Source organism: Muscardinus avellanarius, assembly GCF_963383645.1.
Source record: "Muscardinus avellanarius genome assembly, chromosome: 3".
Classification (NCBI taxonomy): domain Eukaryota; kingdom Metazoa; phylum Chordata; class Mammalia; order Rodentia; family Gliridae; genus Muscardinus; species Muscardinus avellanarius.
The window spans coordinates 17250255-17258379 of NC_137788.1; positions in this window are offsets into that span (position 1 = coordinate 17250255).

Here is an 8125-nt window from a genome sequence, read left to right on the forward strand (position 1 = left end):
CCTTACTAATCCACAAAGTATGGGCCAGATTCATGCTTAGCTCTTTCGTCCCTCTGTCCCCTCATGAAGCCGCACACCCTCGTGACAGGCTGTTGTTATTGCTTGGTCAAATTGAGGTAAAATGACTCACGGGAGACCAGGCTGACGGCTGCTGCTTCATATTCCACAGTAAGGAAGGCCTTTGCCTCCCTCATAGAATGTAAGAGGGAAACATTGTCTCCCCTTTGGGTTTGAGAAGCTGTAGGTTGGGGAAAGAACATTGAAAAAGAGAAAAAGCAGCTTTTTTTTTTTTAATTTTTTTGTGGGTCTGGGGATGGAACCCAGGGCCATTTGACCTCCAAGCTACACCCCCTGCCCTGTTTTTTATTCTTTACTTTGAAACCAGGTCTCACTGAGTAGCTGAGGCTGTCTGCGAACCGCGATCCTCAACTCAGCCTCCCAAATGCTGGGATCACAAGTGTGCGCCACCACGCCTGGCTGAAAAAGCAGCTTTTTAGAGTTACCTCGAAAGTTACAAGATTGGGAATAGAACAGATACAGATTTCTGGCCCATCGGTGCCATTTAAATGAGTGACTTTGGAAGAGTCGATTAACTTCTCTGAGTTTCTTTAATCTAAAGTTGAGTGGTCCCGTGTGGTGGGCTGGTGAGGGCTCGAGGTGTTCGCGCAGTGCATGCTTGCTTGTGGTGCTCACACGTGCTCGCTCTCCGCCTTTCCTCCTGTTTTTTGTGTGGGGGGGGTCCTTACCTTCTGCTTGTGAACTGAGAGCAAGAGTCCCAGCCTAGGCCTGGTTCTTGGGAAGATCACCCCAGGGGCTGGAGAATCTGATGAATTTGTACTTTCCCAGGAGAAGGGAGGATGTCTTTAGACTTCTTACTGGCTGCTGAGCCCTGGGACAAAGAGGAGACAAGCCCCAGGGCTGAGACAATCATGTCTTTATTATCTCAGATGTCTCAGGCCTGTCCCCCGCCTGGAGATATATGGCCGGGAAGACTAGCTCCATGGCCTCGGCGTGATTCCAGGTCCTAGGAATGTCTGGCTGTTTTATAGCAAACAGGATCACGCACAACAGCCAGCATCCAGGCATCTCCAGCTAGCTCATTCTCCCCGCCAACTTGTAAAACAGTGGGACCTACAGCAGTGTAACACAGGCCCCGTGACTCTGGGGCCCCAGCAGCCTGGCACAGGCAGCAGTCCTGGGCACTGGTACACCCAACCAGGGCTCTGGGCACAGGGCCAGCAGTGCAAGCCTGGCTGCACCCAGGGACCACCTTTCCCACCAGGCCCATGGACTTAGTTCTCACTTGCAGGCTATGGGCTGCCTTGATTCTAGCCTGTTTCTCTCCCTTTTGACCCTTTTGGGAGCAGCTGCAGGGAACCACTGAGAAGGCTTGTTTACAGATGCACTTGGCACGGGATGGGGAGACCAGCCGCGATGAGTCCTTGAGTTCCAGCATCCAGCTGCTCCCAGGTGCTGGGGAGCCTTCCACTGTAGGCCCGAGAGAAACGAACCCACAGTGTTGTCTTTGGCGGAGGCTTCAGGAGACCAGGTCAGATGGCTGTCCAGGGCATCATTTACAACGAAGCCATGTGGCTCGTCCTCCGGGGAGGCCTTGTGCAGGGACCACAGTTCCAAACCCAGGCCGAAGCTCTTTGGAGCTCAAAGGGGAATTTGGGGGCCTGAAATCCAGGGATATTAGTTAGTGGAGATGGCTTCACCCATTTCCTAGTCTTCTCTGTTCTGGAGAAGGAGCGATCCAGAACCAGCTGTAGAGCTGTAGTATTTTGGGACTTTAAAGCCCACTCCTTCCTGTGCTGCCTGTTGTTGGGTGGGTACATGTGTCACTTTCCCCTCCCTACCAAACACGCCTCAGTTCCTGTGACTTTCATTCAGTGTCTCCTTCCCCTTTACCGCCATATGAAGTAGGAACTCGGCTCTCACCCTGCAGGAGCTTCAGTCGGGCACGAACCTGTGAGCATCAGCGTATGTGACAGCCTGGCGTGAGCCTCGGGCAGCACGGGCCTGTAAAAGGGCTTGACCCCCTTTTTTGGTGAAGCATGTCCTCTGCACAGCTGAAGCCTGGGGAGCCTGCCTGAAGGATGGGGTGGAGGTGGGAGCGTGTTCTCACGTCCCCACTGGTCAGAGCAAATGACTGGGCCCTGGCTGTGTGGCAGGTGACGTGCTGAGTGCCTCATGCGCTCGTCTTCCTGTGGCACCAAGAAAGCTGCCCTTTTCATTCCCAGTTTGTCACTGAGAAAGCAGGGTGAATGACTCGCCCAAGGTAACAGCCGGGAAGTGGGAGGGAGCATTTGGCCGCTAGACCCCTGGGGAGGAGCAGAGTAACTGATGAACAGAGGTGTGGACAGCTCGAAGGCCTGTTTAGAAATTACTATTGCTTTGATTTGGTTTTAGTCACAAGAATTATTTTGAAATCTCAGATAGAATGAGCAAGGAAGGATTTTGTGACTCAAAGGGAGCGACCTGGGTTAAAGGTTAGGAACTTCATGCTTGCCCACGAACATCTCCTCTGCCGGGCGAGGTGAATGGGGCTCCAGCTTTTGAGGGCATGGTGGGGGAAGTCACCCCTCCTTTATCAAACTGAGACCTGCTGTGGCTTGGGAGCCAGGAATCACATGCTGCGTTGAGTGGGTCAGAGTGCGAGCGTGCCCAGTGCTGCGCTGAACGTCTGGCTGGAGCTGGTGGGGTGGGGGATCCGCGCCAGAAGAGTAGGGAGGGGGGAGGGCTCTCTGTTGGATGCCAGCCTGCCTGTGCTACGGGCCCCAGGTGTGCCTTCTGAGGTGGGGAGGGTGAGGAGGGGCTCTCGGCTTTTCTGCCACTTCATGCTCATTGTGTGCGTGTGCGTGTGCATGTGTGTGTGTGTGTGTTACTGGCAAACCCTTGGACATTCTACCTCTGAGCTTCACTCCCGGCCCTTTTTGTTTTGAAACAAGGTCTTGCTAGGTTGTTCAGACTCAATAAGTTGCCGAGGCTCTTCTTGACTGTGCAATCCTCCTGCTCAGCCTCCCAAGTACTAGGATTACAGGCATACACTACCATGTCCATGCCTGTTCTTTTGAAGAACAAATCTAAGGCTCGTTTTCCTCATGCTTTTCTGATTTGAATGGTTGAGCTGCCCCCTCTCTCAGCCTCCCTCTTTCCGGATTGAAGCAGCAGCCCACATCCTCTTGGTCACTTCTCTGGATCCACTCCAGGGCCATGATGAATCAGAGGGGCAGCCACTCGCCCTGTCCTGGCTGCGATAACCATCAGCCACTCCTGATGCTTCCCAGGTGGCTCCAGCCGCTGTCCAAGAAGGGATGTGGAGAGGAGGAGGCCCAGGCTGCAGGGGGTGCTGGGAGGAGGGAAGAGAAAGGGTGGGAAGATTCCAAGAAAGGAGACGCAGCGAATCCTGGTGTCAGCTAAATCTGCTGTATTGGAACCTAAAGGGCACCCCCATAACTTAAGCTACTTTCCCTCGCTCTTCAGGAGAGCTAGGCTCTGGCCAGTGTTTACCACCAGCAGCTGCCAGCCCTTCCTGGTCCCCAGAGCTTGTTTCCATCAGTGTCTCATTGGGCCTCCTACAGCTGGGAGGCTGCTGGGTGAAATGGGGTTTAGGTTAGACCTGGTCCAGTCCTGGCCCTGTGTTATCTCCACCTCTGTATTGTAGATTTACTGACATGCTTCTGATTCTACAGGCTGTCAGCAGTGAGACTAGAAGACCTAGGTCTCCATGCCTAGAAAGAGGCTTCCTGAGGCAGGAAGGGAGAGCTGCATCTATGGGGCTCCAGTTAGGTGCTGGTTACAGTCCCTCTTAGGAATTTGTCTGTTTCTGTGTGTTCATGATCTGTTTATTTTTCTTCAGTTTCCTAGTAAAAAATCTCTTTGAAAAATACCTCCCCATTTGGCTGAGCTGAGGGGGGAAAGGACTCATCATCTTGTCTACACCTTGGTCCGGGCTAGATGTTTTAGAGCCAGGTGTGGAGCAGCCCAAAAGGGATTGGACTTTGGGTCATCAGCCCCTTCCTGCTTTGGCCAGGAGCCTGGCAGCCTGTTAGGCAGCCTTGGAGCTGGGCCTGAAGTCTGCCCTACCAGTAGGGCGCAGGGGCAGGTAACAGGCCACTGATTCCTGCTGTGGCCTGGGCTTTCCTGGTGGCTGCTGAGTTCAGCTAATTAAGCCCAGTGAGTCCAGGACCAGTTTGGTGAAGCTTGTCCTGGGTCCCTTCTGCCTTCCTTGGTATCTTCCGTTCATCACCTGTGGCTTCATTTTCTTTCTTTCCTTTGCCCCTTTGCCTTCCTTGTTGTAGGGATTGACTCTAGCAGGCTGATGGAGCTAGATTCTGGCTCTGCTCTGTGGACTTACACATAGTCTGACCCCTTTCTAGATTGCCAGCTCCTTGAGGGCAGGGTCCAGGTCTGAATGACCTCTTGTCTTCTGTGCCCAGTATGGAGCCTGGGTCCCTTGGGCCCTAACCAGAGGGCCCAGCCCCTCCCGGTCGCAGTGGTTGGGCTGGCCAAGGAGGCACAGGCCTGAGTTGGGCCTTCTCCCTCACAGGTGGCTTGGGTAGGGGTGGGAGTGTGTGCAGAATCAGAAAACACGGCTCCTTGTGTCGGGCTTCCTCTTCCTGGCTGGCCCAGGGCTTGGGAACAGTGGCTGCCTTTCTGGGGCAGCCAGGGCAGCTGGCCAGGGTATGCTCTGTCGGGCACTGTCAGCTCTTCAGCAAGCCCTGGTCCTGCTCTTAACCTAGAGAAGGCCCTGGGTTATTGGTGTTGTTCTTGGCGGACCACCGGGCCCTCAGCAAACAGGGAGGCGAGTGTGCACCGGGCCTGGGCCTGTTTGTGTTGGCCCCTCCAGGCGGGGGATTAGCTCAGCTGGGCTGCTAATTGCCTCCGAAGTGTGGCTGGGATGCTGATGAGAGCTGGGCCTCGACTCCCCTCCTCCCCCAGCAGGCACTGGGCCAGCCTTGGGGGCCTGGCCCTGAAGGGCCCCTTCTTCCCTGTCAGCGCCTGCTTGGCCTAGACCCTTGAGATGTGGGCAGGGGGTCACCAGGCCTGGCGGCTCAGGAAGCATGGGGGAACTAACTATGAAGTCATCGCCTGGACTGCGCCAGGTGCGGCCCCCCCCCGCCCCCCCCCCCCGTCCTTAGCTGCCCTCACCCGTTCTCATCAGCCACTCCTGGAGCTCCCAGATCTTTTCACCAGGAAGCCTCAGGTGTCTCCATCGATGCCCTCAGGTGCCATTGGCCATCGCCACCTTGTGCCAGTCCCCCACCCTCCATCTTCTTTACTCAATTTCTAGCCCCTCGCGGCCCCTCAGTGGCCCTGCTCCCTCACTCCCTTTCCACCCTGTTGTCCTGTGACAACTTGGCACGACCGCCCTCGGGCCTACCTTTGGTGCCCATACACTCGAGGGCTGCTTGTGCCCCGCAAGAGGCTGAGATGGAGATCCGCTTGCACTGCGTTCTCATAGCTCCCAGAGAACCTCACCAGCACCATGGGCCGCTCCCCAGCACGGTGTCTGGCACAGCGTCTGTCTCCGAGCCCGCCGCCCCCGCGGCTGGAGTTCTCAGGGCCTGCCACACATGCACAGGGAAGCCTGCTCAGCGCCTCGCCTGGTGCCGGGCCGCTTTGTCTAGCCTGGCCTGGGGTTCCTAGCTCTACTACTTGAGGCCCTGCTCTGGGAGACGAGCCTGCCTCTGCTTTCCTCCTTGTCTCAACCCCTTCTCACCTGCATTGTCTTAAAGCTGTCACAACCGCCTCCTAGGTGCCTGAAAAGGAAAACATATTTCTAAGAGTTGCCATTTGTTGAGCTTTGCGTATCTTGTCTTACTTAACATCTCCAAGAAAGTCTCATTGTTTAGCTCCTTTTAAAGTGTGAGGTTGGGGAAAGCCCCATATTGCAGAGGCAGAAATGAGTCTGAGGTCCCATAGAGTGAAGAACTGGCAGCACTGGGATTCAAACCTACTTCTGATGTCAATTCAAAGCCTGAGGCCTTTTCACAGTTCTAGAAATAGTTTGCCATGAACCATTACTTTTTTTGTGTGTATGTGTGGTATTGGGTGTGGAACCCAGGGGCTCTCTACCTCTGGGCTACACTCCCAGACCTATTTTTTATATTTAATTTGGGAACAGGGTCTCACTAAGTTGCTGAGAGCCTCACTCAGTAGCAGAGGCTGGCTTCGAACCTGTGCCATTCTCCTGTCTCAGCCTCCCAAGCGCTGGGATTGCAATCGTGCGCCACCACGCCCCGCGAACCATTACTTTTTAAATTCACAATCCTTTGTGTCAACAGTGTCTTGTCCCACCTTTGATCTTGATTAGAGGACAAAGTGTCTTGGCGGGGTGCTGAGGGTTGAACCCAGGGGCATTCTACCTCTGAGTTATACCCCAGCCTTATTTTAGCTTTTATTTGGAAACAGTTTTGCCAGGTTGCTGAGGGCCTCACTAAATTGCTGAAGTTGGTCTCGAACCTTCGATCCTCTTGTCTCAGCCTCCCGTGTTCTGGGATTACAGGCATGTGCCAGCATGCCTGGCTCAGTGTCTTTTTCTATCTATCCTGTCCCAGTTCTTCACAAATGCGTGCGTGCCCTGCTGTTCTGAAAACACTTTTCTCCAGCCCTTTATCTCTCTGAGTATCCGGGAAGCCAAGCATTCAGCCTAACAGCTCCCAGGCTGGTGCGGATTGCTTCAGTGGACTTCAGGGAGCTGGCCATGGGCTCCCTCGGTAAAGACGAGGACTCCCCTGGCTAGAATGGAGGTGCCTGAGAAGCCAGCCTGCAGCCCTTTCCAGAACAGAGCCCCCTTGGCTGGGGCTTTCACTTGAGGCTTTCTCCATCCCGAGGCCTTATTCTGCCTGGTTCTAATCCTGCAGTTTATCTCTAGCCTCAGGCTTTAATTCCTTTGTGCCTGAACAGGAACTAGGTTCTGTTCCACAGTCCCCCGCAGCTTGTCAGTACCCACTTCACCAGACTCTCCTCCCCGCATCAGTAGTTGTAAAGGGTCTGATCAGCTCATTCTGGCCAAGGTTTAAATAGCTGGTCATGGCTCAGTGAAATGCAGATGGAGCTGTTGTGTGTTAAGGTGGAATTTCAGACGGCATGTAGGTGGGTCCTGTGTGCCTCAGACCAGTGCTTCAGAAGAAATGGGGCAGAGGGGGCCCCCATATCTAGAATTTGCTTTCTTTGCTTTGTCCATGTCCTTTGCCAAGTTTTTCTTTCTCGTCTCCCTATCCTGTTAAAAAAAAGTCACTGCCACAATTGTCAGATAAAGAAATATTTTATCGTGCATCAGACTGTCACTGGGCTGTCACAATGGCTAGGAGACTAGTATAAAACTTAGGTAGGGTGGAGCAGCAGCCTCGAGCTGGGACAGTTCTTGGCCCCTGAGGACGCTACTTCGGGCCATGTGCCTTCTGGCGAGTTTCCAGGCCCCTATGTGGTGTGGGGTGGCTTTGTCAGGCCTGTGCCGGCTCCTCTTTACTGGGACAGTCTGGGGCATGTCCAAGGAAGCTGCTTTTTTCCTGTGGTTGTGCATCCCTTTGGCCTTGGCAGCAGTGGCACTGGGGCTCAGTGGTGGTTCCTGGGGTGTGGTCTGATTCCCCCAGGTCACAACCTTCAGAACTGGAGGTCAGCTCTGGGGCACTCCTGGGCAGGGGAAAGGCGAGGCCTGTGACGGGGTACACACCTCCTCACTGTGCCCTTTGCCTGGGCCTGGCTCTGCCCACAAGGCATTGTGATTTCCCTGGCGCTGGGCAGGCAGCTGAACCGAGTCTGCTAGAGGAGCAGTGGGCCCAGCTGAGCAGCTGTGGGACCCGCCATCAGCTCCGCTTTCATTCACAACAGAGCCTTCCTGCCTTAAGAGTTATCCCCACCTTTGAACGTGGCTGCAGCATCTTACTTGGCTTTGGCCTCCTCCTTGGGTGGGACATTGAGCAGAGTGCTTGGCTGGGGGCCAAGGGTGTTGACCCTCTTTGCGAGGGAACCAACACCAGGAGGCATAAACCATAAGGCCCAGCGGAGAGCTTTTGCAGGCCCACATCTGTATTCTGAATCTGGGACTCTGCTTTCAGACACTAGAGCGAGGAGCTTGGGGGTTTGGAGCCCCAAACTGGATCCTAGAGCTCAAACC